This window comes from Lissotriton vulgaris, chromosome 1_1 (assembly GCF_964263255.1).
Source record: "Lissotriton vulgaris chromosome 1_1, aLisVul1.2, whole genome shotgun sequence".
Taxonomy (NCBI): domain Eukaryota; kingdom Metazoa; phylum Chordata; class Amphibia; order Caudata; family Salamandridae; genus Lissotriton; species Lissotriton vulgaris.
Window position 1 is genome coordinate 430,765,280 of NC_141685.1, and position 20,730 is coordinate 430,786,009.

A 20,730-nucleotide genomic window follows, 5' to 3' on the forward strand; every position below is an offset into this window, starting at 1 on the left:
CCCAACGATCCCCGAGATCCTCCACGCGAGCAGTTGAAGGGAGCCTGAGAGGATCAGGGGATGAGGATCTCCGAGAGCATCCAATAAGAGATTCCACAATGGGGGAAGGAGAAACGGCGGAGCGGAACACATTTCCAGAAGTACCGGAAACCATGCTTGAGCCCTCCAGAGAGGGGCAATCAGAATCAGATCCGTCTGAAACCGTTTGGAGTAAGCCAATACCCTGGGAATCATTAGAAATGGTGGAAAAGCATAGCAAAGGGTCGATGGCCACTGCTGGAGAAAAGCATCCATGGCCAGAGCTTGAGGGTCCGGTCTCCAACTGTAAAAGCGCGGAAGTTGCGCATTGAGGCGAGAGGCAAACAGATCTAGCTGACAAGGACCCCAACGCCGAAGGAGAGCACGGAAGACTCGAGGGTGAAGCCTCCAGTCGCTGTAATCCCGGAGATGTCTGGAGTGCCAGTCCGCTATCTGATTGTGGCATCCCGGAAGATATTCCGCAATAACAGTGATCTTCCTCTGCAGACAGAAATGCCAGAAATCCTTGGCGATCTCCGCCAACACTTTGGACCTGGTCCCGCCCAGTTTGTTCACATAACGGACTGCAGACACATTGTCCATCCGGAGAAGGACACAACAACTCGGTTGCAGGGGGGAGAAACACTTGATCGCAAAGGAACCCGCTAGGAGTTCCAGACAGTTGATATGAAGAGTCAACTCCTGAGGGGACCAACGACCCCCGGTCGAGACAGATCCGCAGCGGGCTCCCCAACCCCACCGACTGGCATCGGATTCTATCACTAGATCCGGGGACGCACCGAAGAGGGCTCGACCATTCCAGGCCTCCATGTGGTCCAACCACCACTGCATTTCCCAACGGACCTCCTCCGTAAGAGGGATCAGATCGGAGTATCCGAGGCCTTTCCGGAGATGCAGAATTTTCAGCCATTGCATCGCCCTGTAATGCAGCGGACCTGGAAATATCGCTTGAATGGACGACGCCAGCAGACCCACTACACGTGCCAACGACCTCAACGACACAGTCGGTCTGGAAATAACAGATGTCAACTCTTTCTTGATGTAACGCATCTTTTGCTTGGGCAAGAGGAGTTGACAAGCCACAGAATCGATCTGGAAACCCAGGAAGTCTATAGACTGGGCAGGGACCAAGACCGACTTCTGAACATTGATCAGAAAACCTAGAGACTGTAATAGATCGATGGACCATTCCAGATGTCGTAGAAGTTGAAGAGGACAATCCGCCATAAGGAGAATATCGTCCAGATAAATAATCAACCGCACACCCCGAGACCGAAGATGTTCCACAACTGGTCTCAACAGTTTCGTGAAGCATCATGGTGCCGATGACAGACCGAACGGGAGAACTTGATACTCGTACCAAACTCCCTGCCAGAGAAACTGGAGGAAACGGCGATGAGGTTTGTAAATTGGAATCGAGAGGTATGCATCTTTGAGATCCAGACGGACCATCCAGTCCCCCTCTCGCAAGAGATCCCTCAAAAGATGGATGCCCTCCATCTTGAAATGTCGATAGACTACCCCCCGTTGAAGTCTTTCAGGTTGAGAACTAGGCGGGAGCCGCCCCCTTTCTTCTCGACCAGAAAGACTGAACTGGCAAACCCCATGGTATGACGGGTCGTGGGAATAATCGCCCCTTTCTTGAGGAGGGTATCTATTTCCCCGGAGAGACAAACCTGGTCCTTTAGAGGAAAATGTAAACAAGGGGGAGGACGGGTCTGGTGCACTGGGTGATAAAACTCTATTCTGAACCCTTGAACAGTTTGTAGCACCCAAGCATCGCTGGAGATCATGCGCCAATTTTGCAGGAAAAATTGAATCAGGCTCACCTGTAGAGGAGGCATCATGGTATTGTCCCTGCTGACCGCCAGAACGGCCTTTTCCGTACTGGCCTTTTCCTTTCCTTGAGGGGTAAAAGTTGGCTCGGGTGGAGTAGCCGGTGTCATAGGAACCTCTCTGCTGAGAGGAATTGCCCCTCTGGGACTGGTTCGCAGAGCCACGGCCGAACGAGCGTCCCCTACCTCGTCCGGCCTTTGCAAAAACCGGGCGCATTGCCCGCCTCAAGGACGCCTGCACTTTGTCTATCCCGCTGAATGTGGAGACAAAACGTGTGAGTTCCTTAAGGAATGGTTGACCAAACAACAGTCCCTGAGCCTCAGGACCAGACTCTGAAGTGGCTAATTCCGAAAGTTTCGGATCCAGTTTTAAGAGGATGGATCTGCGACGTTCTGCAGACATCGCGCAGTTGGCATTACCCAGATAACATATTGCCCGTTGGGCCCATTCGATCAACTCCTTCAGGTTCACCAGTGCAGAAGCCTCATCAGCCTTGTAGCCGAGATCCAAGATCTTGGTGAGCGGAGCCAGCAAGTCGAGCATCTTGTCTTGACAGGAACGCCAAGATCTATCCAGGCCTTTCTTAGGATCTTTGGCATATTTTTTCAGGTACGTGACCATCATGGGGTCAACCTCAGGAGTGTCGGCCAAATGGTCCGCCAACTCTGGTCTCGGGCACTCTGAGCGCAACCGTGCCCTAACCGAGGCCTCAAAAGGCTGACGAATGTGAGTCTCTATATAGGTAGCCACTGCGGGGAAGGCATCCAGGTCGAAGAGTTCGGGTGGACAATATCCGCCGGCTCGAAATTAAGCACCGGAGGACGCTCAGGGGCGTCCACAAAATGTTCCTTACAGACCCTTTTCCGAGGAGGCGGTGAAGCATGATCCGAAGATGCGGAAGAGTGGGCATTATCCGATTCAGACTCATGCAGAGCAGAAGAAGCTGAAGGAGCCGCCGCCAAACTCTTCGCTAGGCGTTGAAAATCCACTTTATGAGGAATAACCGGCGACTTAGCCGATTTCTTGGCAGCAGGCAGCCAACCCTGCTGTTGAGCGTAAAGATTCAGGTGACGCTTCAAGGGGTTGATTGCACGCACCAGTGCCTTGTTGACAGATTGTTGGACCCCTCTATCCAACTGCTCCACCAAATTCTGTTCCAAGGAGTCCTCCTCCTCAACATCATAGCAGTAGTTGTCATCAGCGTCATAATATTCAGACATTCTACCAGGTAGAAAAGTAAATGCCCACAAGACGACTATAATCCGGAGTGTCAAAACACCAGTCAAGGGGGAGTGTGAAGACCCCAAAGCAGGCTTTGAACGAAGCAGGACAGGGTCCGACTTCTAGAAACTAATCAAGCGTGGAGGGAGCCAAAGCCTGCACAGCACCAAAACACTCTAGGCAGAGCCTATGCCACAATGTTGCAACCCAAGTCTTCCAGAGACCTCGGTGTCTGACGGGGTTAAAGTCTGGAGACAGGCTGTGGGCAAGACGCCAAGAACGTCGTCGCTCAACCAGTCCTGAGGAGAAACCCCGAGACCGGAAATAGGACAGTGCGCATGCGCGACTGTCGCCTGCCACCAAACACCGTCTCGAGAGCGCTCGCGCTCCCCTAAAGAAAACGGAAACCCCTGCTCCCGCTCCACCAAAGTACACGAGTGCGAGACAGCGCTCGGAACAAACGGAGGTGACCCACACGCTCCAAATGGAAAGAGAAAACTGCCCAACAGCAGCGGAGAAAAACACGTATGAATAACGGAGACGAAGCCCCAAACACGTGAACCACAATGCGCAAAGCACAACTGTTAAGATAAGCAACAAAGTCAAACCAAGTAACAATATGCTTAGAAGAGAAAATAATGCACTTAACTGGCAGCGGAGCAGCAAAGAAAGAGGAAGACAGACTAATGTTGGGACCTTTTATACACTACTCTCTATGGTTATTCCCTGGTGTTCATGGGAAATGTAGTTTTTTGGTTGTTTTTTATTGGCTGCTGAGCATTTCATTAAAGAAATGAGAAAGCATAATCGGAGCCTCCTGTCCTGACATAGAACTTCAATTTTACGCAGTTCCTGGATTCATTAACTTAACAGGTATGGGTAAACTAGGGTCTCTTGTAATGTCTCCTTTGTAGCCTTCTTTCCCAGGTCCGGCGGGATGGTGCCACCTGACTGATCTATGTTAGGTTGTTTCTCCCTCTACTCCCAATGTATTTTAAGTCCCTATAGTTCTTGTCCCAATACAGAGCAATCCCTTCACCATTATACACCTGTGCTCTTCGTCGCTTTCCTTGCTATTAGAAGCGTTGTGCAGTAGGCTTTTTAGGGGCTGTTGTAAAGTGAATCCATTTATCATTTCACATTTTCCCACGGTGGACAGTTCGCTTCACCATCATCCATGTATATACATCATGTGCATCATGCATATGCCCCGCCTTACTCCATTCCGGTTTACCATCAAAGAATATAGAAGAGGGGAAGTAATACAAGTCAAAATGTTTTCCCAGCACCTGGCTCCCAGTTATTCACCCGAGCAGCCACAGCCCTCCTAAGTTGTGGCTAGCGATTCAACCAGCCATAACCTTTGGCAGCATCCACCAATCCTCTAACAAGGCGTCTTCCTCCTGCTTGTCCCCACGTCCTCCCCTGCTCCTGCGTGATCACCGTCTGTGTCCTTGTCCTCATCCTGGGACCGGATGTATGACGTTACAACGCATACTTTTACAACACACACCTTTACAACGCATTTTTTACAACGCAACATCCATTACAACGCATTCCATTACAACGCATGCCATTACAACGAATGTTTAAAAACTACCTTTACAACGCATTCCATTACATCGCATACTACCTTTACAACGCATACCATTACAACGCATAACATTACATTGCATGTAAGGTAAGTATTGGATAGTGTAGGGGTAAAAATTACTATTCTAACTCCAGGGGGGGGTGCAACAGTAGGGTAAGAGTTGGATAGTGTAAGGGTAAACATTACTATTCTAACTCGAGGGGGTGCAACAGCAGGGTAAGTGTTGGATAGTGTAGGTGTAAAAATTACTGTTCTAACTCCAGGGGGTGCAACAGGAGGGTAAGTGTTGGATAGTGTAGGGGTAAAAATTACTATTCTAACTCCAGGGGGTTCAATAGTAGGGTAAGTGTTGGATAGTGTAGGGGTAAAAAATACTATTCTAACTCCAGAGGGTACAACAGTAGGGTAAGTGTTGGATAGTGTAGGGGTAGAAATTACTATTCTAACTCCAGGGGGTGTAACAGTAGGGTAAGTGTTGGATAGTGTAAGGGTACTATGTGTTTTAATGCTATGCGTTGTAATGGTATGCGTTGTAATGACTGCGTTGTAATGACATGCGTTGTAGTGGTATGCGTTGTAGTGTCATGCGTTGTAATGGTTGCGTTGTAATAGCATGCGTTGTAATGGATGTTGCGTTGTAAAAGTTTTGTTGTAATGGTAGTGCGTTGTAAAAGTTGCGTTGTAAAGGTTGTTTCCCCTGGGACCTCTTCACCTGTGGGTCGCTGTTGTCCTGCCTTTCCACACCCCCTGTGGGACTTGCCTCCTGTCTCCTTTCGTCAACCTTCTCTCCGGAATACTTTCTCCACATCCTCTCACTTCCCTTTCTCCACTGATAATGTTTTTGTGGCCTTTTCTCTCATTCTCACTGCTCCAATCCTGGGAGGGTAAGTCCTTCTTTACTTTTCACCTTTCTTTCCTTCTCCACTCTCTCCCCTCTTCTCTGTCTAACAATTGTACTTTCTCTCTTTCTATGTTCTATTGTCAGTCAGGACATGGAGTCGTGGGACCTGTCTTCTTTTTCTCAGGTAACTTTTCTAGAGTTTTTCTGGCCCCTTCACATCTCCCCTTTCCTTCTAAGAAGATTCTGTTCCTTGGGGCATTGGGAGAAAAAATCCACAATAGTTTTTTTTTCTCCTACCGGTGGTGGGTTTACATCTGAAAGGTTGTAGAAAAATAAACCACTGTAGCACTTTGGCATTACTGCTTTCGTTTCAGGCCATCCATTCCAGGGGGCATGATCTGTGTAAAGCTCAAACCTTCGCTCTCTCTCTTCTAAATAATATCTTAGACTTTAACAGCCCACCTGAATGCTGGGCCTTCTTTCTCAGCTATGGCATATTTAGGCTCTCTAGGACAGAGTTTCCTGATAATATATAGCACAAGTTTCTCCATGCCTTCTTGATCTAATTGAGACAGAACAGCCCCGAAACCTACTCCTGATGCATCTGTCTGAAGAATTAACTTTTTCGTAATGTCTGGGATTTTGAGCACCAGGACAGGTGTTAACAATGCTTTTAATTTATTAAAGACCATTAGAACTATATGATAATTTTGTAGCTCTCTTTCTGCCTCCTTTGTTTTAGTCAACATAATAGTTAATGGGGTGGCCCAGTGTGAAATCTCAGAATAAATCTGTGATAATAGCTCACACGGCCTAGCAGTGCTCTTGAGTCTTTTTTCATTTATGGAAATGGAGCTTTCATGATAGCCACCCCTTTCTCTTCTTATGCATGCATGAACCCCTCCTCAATAAATATCCAAGGTATTTTACATGTTTGGCCACCACATTACTTTATATTGGGTTTACTTTTAGTCATGCTTCCCTTAAGGTATGTCGGACTGCTTTTAAATGTTTTATTATTCATCATCTTCTGAGAAGTGATAGGAGCCCCATGTAGGGGTGAATTGATATAGGCCTCCTGGTGTAGAAAACACAAATGTTTTTGTTCTTTGGGTTCAGGGGGATCTGCCAGTATCCTTTGCATAAATCAAGGGTGCTAATATATTGATCTTGTTCTCTTCCGGCTATCATTTTGTCAAAATGAGGAATTGGATATGAGTCAGAATTGGAGGTTTTATTTATTTCTCTAAAGTCCATACAGAAGCTTATAGTGCCATCAGGTTTTGGCACTAGAACCACTGGGAAGTTCCATTTGCCTACTGATGGTTCAATCACTCCAAGTGTTAACATGTTCTGCACTTTGTCTTCTATCATGTTTTGCTTCTGTTATTTGGTAAGATTTTTACCTTATAATTTTCTCAGGCTCTGTGGTTATTGAATTTTACATAATAAGGGTGCAGCCAGGAGTTAGTGAGAATGTACTGTGGGGTGACTTTAAGAAGAAATATAGATCCTGTCATTTTACAACACTCAGATCTGGATCAATACACTTTAAGCCTTCCATGTTTGGTTCTAAACCCCCTACATATAAAGCAGGTGGTGGTCCATCCCAACATTTATTTTGTCACTTTATTGACTTCGAGTTCATCGATAATGTTGGTTACTTTCACTAGTATTGTATATTATTAACTCAACATTTTGTTTACATCTGTGGGTAACAGAAGTAATGGATAAGTTGAAAAGGTTTTCAACTTCACTTTTTTATGTGCATTTCTCTCTCTGCACTTGTTGACGGTGTTCTACATTTTGCTTCATGATCTCTCTCATCTCCCTTAATCAGGTTTTTAGTGGCTTACATATTAAAAAATATTTTTGGACTCATCCGTCTATTTTTCCCAAGTTTCTCTTACCATATTGAGCAACATTCTGGATTTCCTTCCAAACCGCAACTCAGCGAGGGAATATCCCATACTGCTTTGCACTTTGCATCATATGGCAAATAAAGCTACAGGAAGCATCTGGTCCCCTTTCCTAGTTTCCATTTTTATTAGGGTGACATTCAAGGTGGCGTTATACCGTTCTACAAAGCCACCCGTCTGAAGGTGGTATGCATCTGTTGTATACCTATTTTCGGACATAATTTCCCCATCAGTTTAGAGGTAAAAGAACTTCCTTTATCTGTTAATATTTCTTTAGGAAAACCCACCCTTGAGAATATCTCTACCATGGCCTTGGTTATCAGTGTGTGGAATTAGGATGACACTGTGGAACAACTTCGGGATACCTTGTGGCATAGTCTACAATGACTAAAACAAAACATTAACCACTTTAGGAAGGCAGTAAGGGTCCCATTATATCCATTCCTACCCTCGCCTTTGGGACCTTATAAGTGTTTAGCCATGCAACACTTGATGTTGTTGCACCAAGGATATTATGCTGGATAACTAAACACTTATAAGGTCCCAAAGGTGAGACCTATTGGCTATGCCAATGCTTGTTTAAGTTTCCTCCTGAAATTCCATAGGTCCCACCAACTCTCCTAGTTTACTGTTGCTCCCCAACACTGATCAGTCGTGGTTAATTGCTTCTATTAACTCCAACCGTATCTCTATTGCCCCTGCACTTCCATTGCTGATCACTTTTTTATTATCTCATCCTCTTTTGTGTTACTTCTCTTTATTTTTAGGAAGGCCTCGATACTGCAATTTGATTCCAGGCCACTCATTTCTTCAAACTGCGTTTTAGGGACTTTAGAATTTAAAAATGGTGAAGCATGGTGCATATAAGATAACACAATGGGGTTGGCCATAGTAAGTAAAAAGAAAATGTCACCAAAGCACTATGACGTGAGGAGTGGTGATACATGCACTCAAATACAAACAGGGCACTTCCATTTGGGTTTTTTCCTGTTGTTTCCAATGATGTTTTGTATTGGCAGCAACCTTTCTTTTTTTTTCTGATGATGCTCAACAGCAACAGCAACAAGCACAAGCAAAGCCAAATGTTTAGCTAACGTTAGGGGTGTGACCTACTGGATTTGCTAATGCTTGTTTAACTCGTTCCTGGTCATGATCAGCTAGAGGTGGATAACCCAATAAGTTAACAGGGGGAATCGAGCCTGGGCCTAGTCCAGGATCTGGCTCGGCTCTAATAGCCCGTGCATGAGATGAGACATAAGAATATTTGACGTAACTCATACAACATGCAAAATGTTCAAAGAGAGTATTTATTTAACATAGGGAAGTACTTCACCTTGTACGTCAGATTATATATAACACTAAATGAAAAGGCTTTTTTTAAGTGATGTCTTAACAAATACTTAGAAACATCCTCCCCCCTAGCCCTGACAGCATTGCAATTAATGAACACAGAGGTGAATTAGTTGTCATGTGTACCCTCTGCATATGGCCTTGATTCTTATTATAGATGGAGCAAAATTATAGTCTAGTAAATCAAACACAAGGTTTTTGTACATTGACATTTTGAAATCATGCAGATGAAGGTTCTATCACGTGATAATGAAGAAAAAGGAAGCTCGTTCAACTAAAATATTTGCCTAGGATCAGACAAGTTGGTCAAGCACGTAAGCTGGGATTGAGCAAGGGTTTCTGGTTTCCCACTGTGCAATTCACCCACTACAGGGGGATCTTTTTGTCTTTCCTTCATCACGTTGAAGGCTGATGTTTTGTCTTTAATGTTAGGCGTCTGAGGGTTACACCGTAGGTAGCAGGCAGAAGTCACATGAATGCTCGGCTCATTTTAGGCTAGAGTTCCAGAGAGCCTACAGCTAAACTAAAGCCTGACATCTGGCTCGAGCTTTCAGTGGCTCGCCTACCTCTATGATCAGCTGGGCGTAGTTGCAAGGATTTCTAACTCTCTTGATCACTTTGCCCCTCAACCGCGTCTCTAATGGATTTCAAAGTTTACTTTGTATTTTTAAAAAAGCACATTGGTAACTATCAGTTATTTCTGGCATGAAATGCTACAGTGCTTCTGCACTAGTTTGGCAGACTGTTCTAAAAGCCATATAATCACAGTATGTATTTCGAGTTGCTACACTTGGGGAGTTCTACAAACTTTCCTACCAATGTTCTTTACTTTAAAAAAGAAACATAACAGTACACTTCCTCTTTTGCCATCGCACAAAAGCTGCAACTAGCAGGAACCTAGATTCCATTCTGGTTTTCTTCCAGAGCTCGGAAGTCCAGAATGGTCTTCCAGAGCTCGGAAGTCCAGAATGGAAACCTACTACCGCTGCTCCGTCTTTCAGCACGACGGTCAATATACAGTCCCCAATGTTGCTACTAGGGCACGAGCATCTGCATCAGCCCCACAGCCCCCCTGCCAGGTGCGTCTTACAAGCGCAGCTGTGGGCAGTCAATTTTCTCGCAGACATCAATCCCATTAGAAAAAAATAATACATACGTAAAAACCCAAACGAAAATCCGTAACTGAAAGCAAACAGTTCCCTCACTTTTCACCAACAAATGACAGGCTTCTGTAAACAATCCTTTAAAATTCTACTGGCTGCCTGAAGGAAGTAACAGAGCGCATTATTCAGAGAGACAAAAATGTTGGAAATTCATGCGTTGAAAAAAGTTGGCGCAGGCAGTATGGGAAAATACAAACAATACAGCAGGCTGTCAGACTATGTTGAAGCTCAGCACCGCTGCAGGACTCTGCCCAGAAAGAAAACAGTTCCCAAAGGCACTTCCTGCCACCTTGCAATGCATTACCTCAACTCCCAAAAAAAAAACTGCTGCAAAGAAAAACAAAATAAACTCGAGAGAACAATTCCATATACAATGGCGACAGACCAATCCAAAAACAAACAAGCGCGCGCGCCTCGCACTAAAAGGAGGCAGCAGGGGGAGGGGGCCTGCGCCCGTTTCCCTTGCGGGAGCGAGCAGGAACTATCTGTTAATTACTAACAGATGGTTTCAAAGCTCGCTCCCGCAAAGGAATTGCCAAACGTGCACGTGTTGCCATTCAAAGCAATGCAATGCGTGCACGTTTTTGGTAGGGAAGGGAATCAATTGGTAAAGGTCTCCTATACACCGCATGCACTCTGCGTAGGCGAGACCTAAAAAGCGTTGTCTATAATGGGCAAACGACACAAAGGTGTTGATAATCTACACTTTTAGCATATTATACACTCCCTACAATACTTCTTTACGTGCCTGAAAATACCGGACCAATACAATTAGTCAAGTATAGTCTTTTCCAAAATGTCCCCACAATAGATGACTGTAGGCTAAGTATATATCTTTTTCACTAAAGGGTTTAAGGACTAGGAGTTGAAGGGGTTGAGATTTCCCTCCCTTCCTGAGTATTAACCCATTCTGTTTGGAAAACTGGGAACATACTTCGTTCATATCTTCATCCTCTGCAGTTCTAACCCAAATCTCTTGAAAAATGGGGCCCTCTCTTTGGGTTGCCTTGAAATTTCGATTGGATTCCCAATTGCCTTTTACTTTCATTTAGGGAAAACTGATAAATCTTTACATTTTTCATGTCTTACTTTTCTTCTCTTTAGGGATGGGCCATTCATCATTATCAATGTCTGAAAAAGGGGGTTCTCCTCACCTAGAATCCCCTTTTTTCCAGGATTTCTGAACAAAGATTCTATCCTCGGACAATCAGTATCCACAATAGCAGGCCCCGGTAATTTGTGAATTTAGTTAACCTTGATCACTATGGGAGTCGCTCCATTCTTTTATATATCTACCTGGACTGCTGGATAATCTTTCTTGTCTCCATGTACACATTGAATAGTAACAATTCCCTTCTGTTGGGGTGGGGATCCCCATGTAAGATTTGGGGTCTCATTACAATTTGTCAACATCCCATTGTGATCAAAGAGGGCGTTTACATGGCTACCATTGAGTTTAAGGGAACACAGGTATGGGTTTTTATCTTCTTGACTTCCATATAATGTTGGTAAATATAATCCAACCTCCATTGGTTCTGGTTTTTGGGGGCATAATTGTGCTATGTTGCCCACCCTCCACAGTTATAACGATGTGGTATGGGTATATTCCCCAGTACTTTGTTGTGATCGTTCCACTTTCTTGGGACACATGGATTTCAATCCCCACTCATTGGGTGTCCCTCGTCCCTTGGTCCCCCTTCTTCTCTTTCTTCTCTTTCTGCCTTACTCTCTTTAGCTCACTTATAATCCCCTGCTATCTCCACAGCCATTTCAAGAGCTACTTTGTTATGCTACTTCACCAATTTCCGAACAGGGAAATGGAGAGCGTTCAGAAACTGTACCAGACATATCTTCTACAACATTTCTTCTTTTGTGACAGTCTTGGGTTTTAGCCATCTATCTGTGAAGTCTGTAACCCTATAAAACAAAGCTCGTGGACTTTCACTTGGACCTCTTTTACTTGTTTCTGTCGTAGCATATATGCCTACTCATCCACCCCTAGCCCTTCCAGACTACTTATCTTAATGTTGGAGTAAGGAGTTGTCCTGTGGGATTAGCGGTTTGGTATGCCATTTGTATGTCCCCTTTGAGCAAGGGCCTCAAATCAAGTGTTGTCCCCATTGGTTCACTGGCCACGCTGCAGCCTGAGCAATACTTTCAAAGTTATTAAAGAAGAAATATGGATTTTCAGTGTGACTGAGGGTAATGCAGTATGTCTCCACATCAGCCAATTTCCAAATAGCTGTATCTTTGATTTGAGCCACTTTTTTATATGTGCAGCTTGTGTTTGCCAGACTTTGGGGAAAGGACTGCCGGACAATCATTGCAACAACCATAAACCTCTCTGGGGCCTTCCCTTATCATTGCTGGCCATCAGCAAGTTTAGCGACATAACTTGTCAATGGTGTAGCACATAGAGTGGCGATGGCAGTGTACTCTGGTTCATAAATCCATAGGTATGATCAGATCATTTAATTGTGCCACTGGAGTGGTGGCTTACTTGCCAACTCATGTGCATGTTCCTAGCACATGTTGTGCATGTTTAGATGCATAGCTTTTGTAGTGTCTACATGGTGTGTGAGTGAGCCAGGGTAATGAAGCCTGTGGCCTCCGTTTGGGACCCTCCTTGCCTGCCCTTTGCACAGGATAGAGGTGAGGGCTGTTATTCTGGAAAACATATTCTATTGCTCACATTCCTGAAGCTGGAGGGAGGATACCTAAACACTTAAGTGCTGCTGCCTTTTGGTGGATGCTAGGAGAGAGTGGTGAGAAAAAAAGGTAAGATAATCTTTAGTTAAGGTATGTCATTTTTTAACATTGCTAAATCTGTTATTAATTGTTTTTATGCTAGTCAAAATCTGTAAGATGCTTATTATTTGAAAACTGTTTTTGAGTCATAACCATAGTTGCTGTGATTGGATTGGTTAGAAGGGGAACCAATCAGCGCCAATTCAGCACAAAGGCGAGCAGAGAGAGCTAAGCACAATGCCTATTTAATGAACAGTGTGGTGCGTACGCGCCAGTAACATTGGCACAATTGGCACTTTTCTAAGGCATTTTTGCACATTGATGAATCTGTTATTAATTGGTTTTATGTAAGTCAAAATCTGTAGGAAGCTTATTGAAAACTGTTTTTGCACCGTAACTGTAGTTGCTGTTATTGGATTGGTTAGCAGGGGAACCAATCAGCACCGATACAGGACAAATCAGAGAGGAGTGAGTTAAGTTCCACACCTATTTAATGAACATTGTGTGGCAGATGCATTGGTAACATTAGCACAAGCGGAACATTTCCTGGGTATTTTTTCACATTGCTGAATCTATCAATTGTTCTTATGCTAGACAAAACTTGTGAGAAGCTTATCAATTGAAAACAAATGTTGAGCGATAACCATAGTTGCTGTGATTGGATTGGTTAGCAGGGGAACCAATCAGCACCAATTCCAGACAAAGGCAAGCGGAGTGAGCTAAGCTCCACGCCTATTTAATGAACAGCGTGGCGCGGATGTCCTGATAACATTAGCCCAAGTGACACTTTTCTTAGGCATTTTTAGACATTGCTGAATCTATTATTAATTGTTTTTATGCTAGTCAAAATCTGTAAGAAGTTTATTAATTGAGAACAGTTTTTGTGCCATAACCGTATTTGCTGTGATTGGATTGGTTAGCAGAACCAATCAGCACCAATTCAGGGCTAAGGTGAGCAGAATGAGTTAAACTCCGCGCCTATTTATTGAATATAGCGGATGTGCAGTGGGAGCACCGCTGGCATGCCGCAACAGGCCCATCTGCGCTCGTCTGCATCTGGCCAGTTTGAGAGGCCAGCCACAATGCCCAAATACTTACCTACTCCACAGAAGACCTCTGATGTCTTGACTTGGTATGCCTAAATATTGTCCTCCCCTAGTTTTAAAACTACACAAACTAGGTCTGTAAAACACTTGTATTCCTACTCCAGTGATGCTTTGTTCATTTGAACCCTCTCCAGTCCCCAGACCTAAAAGCTCAACCGTCACTACCCACATTCAGAACCCCAATCAAGTTACGGTGATATATCTTAACACACGGTCTATGGTCAAACACCAGACAGCAATATTTCATTTAATGGCCACTGAATCACTGGATATACTGCTACTAACCGAAACATGGCTCACGGATGAATCTTTTCCAGATATTTATCCACCCTTTCAACAGGCAATTATATATTACAAGCAAAAAGAGCAGCAGGGAAAATTGATGGTGCCTCTATAGTGGGTTTCCCAAGTTGGACACTACCCTTCTCTGAAAAGTAATACTCTCCACAAAAGCGTGTGTGTATTCAAAGACTTTTAATAATCCCTTTTCAGCTGCTTTTAGGTTTGAGTCTAGCCCATTTGTGTTTTAAGTACTTTGAATAGTTTCAATAAATGATAATGATTGATTGTGCTGTTTGAAAAAGCTGTATAATCTTTGCTGCACCATACACTAGATTCAGTAGTTATGTAAATGTATTTGAGCTTATATAGCGCACAGCTACCCACAAAGGGTTTCCCGGCGCTTGCTTAGGGAACCCGTCCTGGTATTCCCCTGTGAGATAACCCCGGCAGGGTATCCACAAGGTGAAAGCCAGGCATCCCGCCACGAGGGGCCATTGTGGAGATTAAGCAAGCTATTGCCCAGAGTCGCAGAGTGTGAACCTGTGAGTTGAGAAGGCACCAGAGCGAGAATTATCGAGTCCGTGGAATTTTTTGATCCCAAGAGCCGCCAAGGCGGGGAATTGAACCCTGGTCCAGGGCCGATCTCAGCTTCCGGGTCTGCCGCCTCTAACCCCTGAGCCACACTTCTCCACAGTTAGTCACTGGTCTTAATATTTTATCATGTGAAACTATACTTGCTTTGTCAATATTTGCATCCTAGGGTTTATTAATATTTTGCCAATAAAGCTATAGGCACCTATTTTGACAAGGGCAAAAAATTCATAACCACATCACTCAAAGTTTTACATTACATGCCTGTATCCGATTCTGAAAGAAAATCATGTTTTAACAACTCTGTATGGCCCATTTTTTTAGTGCAACTTCTTCAGCAGTTATTTGCTTTGGGAACACCATTAGTGCATACTCTTTTACATTGCATTTACTGTGTATAGGGATTTATTTGCACACAAATGAAGTGTACAAAGTGCTAACACAATCTGTTGTACTTAAAACTACAATTTGTTCTTCCAGATTCCAAAGTATTGAGTAAGGGATTTTCCAGGAGCTATGTGCAAGAGTTTTCACCAATTCATTGTTCCACCTTATTTGTTTAAAAAAAAAAAAAAAAATAAACAACTCTCCACAACTCGCAATATGTGGACTATAACAGTCCAATGTTTCTTTCACAATTTTAAAAGTTGACAATCTCAATTCTGAAGTAGAATAATGTTATTCTTTTAGTATTCTGGGGCTTCCTGTCTATTATTATATGTGTACCTTTAATATTTTTGGTATCTAATGCTCCTGGCTAATTTCCTTCACTGAACTGGCGTATTTCTGCATTATCAATAAAATTAAATCTCTTTTTAACCTTCTCTTTGTTGCAGTCCCTTTAGAAACACACTTATATTCATTTTTTTCATTTAAAGGACTCTATATGATTTGTTGATATACTCAGGGGATATTCTTTTAAACATCTTTGACATAGTTTTCCATTGCTTTGATCGTTGACTCTATTTGGAAGTGGTCTTCCAACTTATTCACTGAACCTCTGCTGACACTCATTTCTGTGAAGTTTTGAAGTGCATTTTATACTGTTTTTATTCATTTTGAGTATGAGCAAAATCATCAAAACAATTATCGCTAGGTCCTGAGGATATATGTCAACGCCAAAGTTGTAGACAAAGCGCCTGGTTTATTTCTTGGGGGAGGGAACTCCATCACAATGGTGATAGATTTCATTCCCAAGCACGACTACGGTCCACCTGCCTAATTTAAATTTGGGCAGACTATAGTTTGTCGCGAGTGGAGACAGTGGCTACTACTCTGTCTTTGCTGTGATCAAACTCGTCCAACAGACCTGATATAGTGAGTGCAGTTTGGCTAAATGTCCACACTCCAAATTTAGAGGCGCAGGCATATAGCTGTTTTTCAAAGCCCCTCACTGCCTGGACAAACCTGGCAGTAAGGGGCACTGAAAGGTGCTCAGTGCCTCTCCTCACCATGGGATAAAACCCCAGCTTCCCACAGAGTACATACAGGTCAACTTTTCAAAAGCAAAATAAGAGTAATATTGTAATCTGCGCACCTGACTGTACACGTTCTTTCAGCAGGTGGTGAGCAGCAACAGGAGAAGTGAAAGTCCTGTGAACCTAATTATGAAATAGTAGTAGAGCATTTTTAAAGTGCAATCAGAAATAAAGGTATAAACTAGATATGATTTGCAGACAACTTTACATGGAGTGCGCTCAGTTGTAAATATTGCAATTGAGATTCTATTCTTAAGGTCATTAAGCCAGTAGTGTTGGTCAAAAGTGGATACAGTCTAATAATTTATTTGCACTGGGTTGGGGAGTCTTGACTTCATTTCCAAGGAGGAATGTGTACATTTTGCCATACAGAGTTTTTAGAGCAGGTGTGTAGCATGGACTCGCAACAGATATGTTTTAAAGATGGCTTTACAAAGGGTTTGGGTATCACCATCTAGGTATTTTGTGGGTTTTTTGATAAACTGACCATTTTAAATTGCATTGGGCTGGAAACCCAGATAGAAATGGTACATGAAATGAAGACCACATTAAAGAGGGGTGTAGTGTGCCTTCCTCAAAGCTTTTTGAATAGTATGAACCACCTGGTGTTCCTGGCCTCCCATTTTAGGTTCAGCATGAATTTGCCCCTGGTCAACATGAACTGTTGTTTCATTGGGACTTTATTTTTTCTAGTCGCTTTTTGCATTAAACCTTTTAAAAAATGTATATCCTTGGCTCTCCTTATACAATTGTAATGTTCTTGGTGTCTTTTTGGTTCATTAATCTTTTCTCTATTTTCAAAATTGGTTTGGGAATTTTATTGTGTTGTGTTCTTTATTGTAAAGTTGTTAGTAACATGCACTTCTCCGAGATTCCCCACTGCTTGTGCCAGAGCTATCAAGGGGTGAGCACAGATTCTCTCAGAAATGTATTTTGATCTAACCGAATTGTGTTATTAAGTTGTTACAGGCCACTACTCTCAAATTTCTGACACCTTACCATCAAACACCTTCCATTCACATTGTCTGTGCCTCTTAAGCTGGGGACTAATGCATCTGGGGTCAGTAGACACTGTTGAACCTGGATTCTATCTCCCTTACTGACTACGTAAAACAATGGTCCACACACATTCTCTTTGTACCTTCTACCAAATGTAGTAATCTTCATTTATTTTAGAGGGCTATGGAGATTATTCCCATCACAGCGGGCATTTGAAATGACTGTAAGGCTAGAGCAGAGTCATTGATATTAATCATATACCCAGGATATCAATAGGGGTGTTTTAGATGAAAAAGGGCTTACTTACGTTTCCTGATTAACCGGATGGCTAAATCAGCCTGTGACGTCACCAGTCTACACCTGTACACATGCTGCTTTGCTGTCTACAATGTTAATTTTCTTGTTCACTTCTGAGATATGCAGCTTGTAAGAATCATTTAAAGATGAGTTCCACACTCTTCTTAAGAAAATAGAAGGTATTTATTAGAGAGGTACTTTTAATCAAGCCTTAAGTTTTCCTCAGTCACCAACTTTGTAATTATGAGTTCCACGCTCTTCTTAGGAAAATAGAAGTTATTTATTGGAGAGAGTAAAAGGGACACATCTGGTACATTAAGGGGCACAGAAAGCAACTGCCAAATAAAGGTATGGAACACACATACCTTACATACCTCACACACTCTGGAGATGTAATCACATTCCATCTAAAGTTTCACTGACATCTCCACAATTCACTGTACTCAGATGCTAACATAGCCAATCCATGAACTGTCACCATTGCTGATGAAAATTGGCAGCCGTCAGTTTCCTTTTCCTGGGTTTTGTTAAATCTCTAGCTGAGGTATATTTTGATTTGGTCTGCAATCTTCAATGGAGATCACACCTGCAAAATGCAGGCGACTTGTCAGGTCTCTCGCAGAGGTGGCTGACACAGATAAACAAGCATTGGCATAGCCAATAGGTCTCGCCTTTGGGACCTTATAAGTGTTTAGCCATGCAACAATTGGTGTTGTTGCACTAAGGATATTGTGCTGCATAACTAAATACTTATAAGGTCCCAAAAGCGAGGCTGTTGTGTTTGATATTATGTTTTGTTATTCTTTGGAATTGTTTTCCTTCAAGCTTCTGTATCTCAGCTATGTCTTAACATTCTATGCTGGTGGCTTGGAGACAGTTGCTATGGAAGAAGACCTGTGTAGGCTGTGTCCTACCTTGCTCCTGTGTTCTTGCAATAAATCCTAATTTACTTTAACTACCAGTTTCCTGACTTTACAATTGGCGACGAGGACTCTGCTATGAACATTAGGAAACCACTGAACCCATTTTTATTCACAATTTTTCACTTTTGATTAACATTGTGAATACCTGACTTCAACTGATATTCTTGGACTTACTTTATTGATATCTACAATTTTTTCATATATATGAACTTAAATGGAATTCATTTTCATGTGAGTACTCTTTTACTTGAACAATCTTAATAGACATTGACAATTAATTTTAAAATTTTAAAGAAACAACAGTCGATTTGGAGCTGTCTTCAGTTTTAGACTTTTTGAGATTTCACTGCTCTTAATTTTTGCCTTCGTTTTCTTACTTACTACCTTTAATATTTAGATTCTCATATATTCATATACAGAGATACAATAACTTAAAGTAAGGTTTTCGAGTGTTTAATTTAACCTCCCAGGCAATATTTGCAGCGATCTTGTTAATTTCTTCAATCAACATTTTGTTAAAAAAGAGTATTTCATTTCAATATATCGTTAAAAGGAGTACATCGCTTTAAAAGGAAAGTGTCTCGAGCCAACGAAGTTTCCTTGCCTGCTCGTGTAACCAGTCACTGCATCTTTTAAATTTCCTCGAGTCAAGCCGCATCCATGGAGTCCATTCTTCGTTCTACTCTGCGTCCTTCGGATGCGTGACATTACTATTCTCCCAGAGCTCCAGGCGGAACTTTGTCATCACGTTTACCTAGCAGCCATTTTGAACAAGTACAACCTTGCGTTTCACTTCAGTGATATGCACACTTTTGCCGAGTATTTCTAAAATTTCATACATTCTTTTTATAAGATAGCCATTATTTTGAAAGCATTTTTGCGTGTCTCTTCAGTGATACGCACACTTTTGACAACATTTTCATTCATCTGTGATGCGCACACTTGGCATTATCTTCGCTTCAGCGTTTTATTCAACAGTGATGCGCACACTTTCTTCGTATTAATCGATACCTTGTGAGGATAATCTCCTTTCTTTTCAACAGTGATACGCACACTTTGGATATATTTTTGACATCTAAATCGTACATTTTAACTGTCATTCTTTTGATTTCTGTTTTTTATACAGTAAGTGTAAGAATTTATTTCTTCTATGTTTTTTTCTCTTCTCTCTCTCACTATGGCCACACAGAATTTTACTATCCAGTTTCCTGATGCTTTTTGGCCTTCTGGTTTAGAACCTAGTATGAAATGGTTACAATGGAAAGCCTATTTTTTAAATTTCATTGATACAATTGATGAGGAGAATAAGATGAAAGCAGAAAGAAAGAAGAAATTATTTTTACATTCTATAGGAGCTTGTGGTTTGAAAGTTTATAATGATATGGTCAAGACTCCTGGTGGGGGGGATTCTAATATTTTCACTGATATTTTAAAAGATTTTGATAATCACTTTTCTCTCAAGGTATGTATAGGCATCACAAGATATAAGTTTTTCCATAGGAAACAACAACCTGGTGAGACTATTGATGTTTATGTGGCTGAATTGAAAAAGATTGCGGAAGATTGTAAATTCGACCATCTTCAAGAACAATTGATTAGAGATCAAGTAGTTATACATGCTAGTGACCCAGCTATTCAAGACAAACTATGGATTAATGGTGATGCTGATTTATAGGATGTTCTTTCCATAGTTAGAAAAGCTGAACTTTCAGGTCGCAGTGCTAAAGCCATTAAGAATGAGAGTAAAGAAGTTTTGGAACATGTTGTCTCTAAAGTCCAAGAGAAGCACAAACAAAAGTTTAAACCACAGTTTAAGAATAAGTTGAATTTTGTTAAGAAAGATTCTGTTTTAAAATGTTTCAGATGTGGTAGTGAATCTCATTTAGCTAACAGCAAACTGTTCCCTACGGTTAAAGAAAAATGTTTAAATTGTGGTCTTATAGGACATTTCACTAAAGTTTGCACTAGGAAGAAGAACAAGAAAGTTAAGATTGTTTGTGATTCCAGCTCTAGTGAGGATGAATTCATCGTTAAAAAAATCTTGCATTGTTCTATTGAAGAGAAGGAAAATTTTCATGAGGAGAAACAATTTTTATTCAATATTTCAGATCCTACTAGCAAATGTTTGATTAAGAAACCCATTTGTAACATGTCATTTGGTGGTGTACCTATTGATGTATATGCTGACTCAGGTTCTCCATATACTATCATCAGCAAAGAGGTGTGGAAATCTAAATTTTCTAAATTTTTAGGTAATACCCTTTATGCCCCTGATATTTCTCCCGTGAGTTATCTGTAAGGAAAAATTGATTTGATTGGTTTTAGAATTTTAAACTTTACATT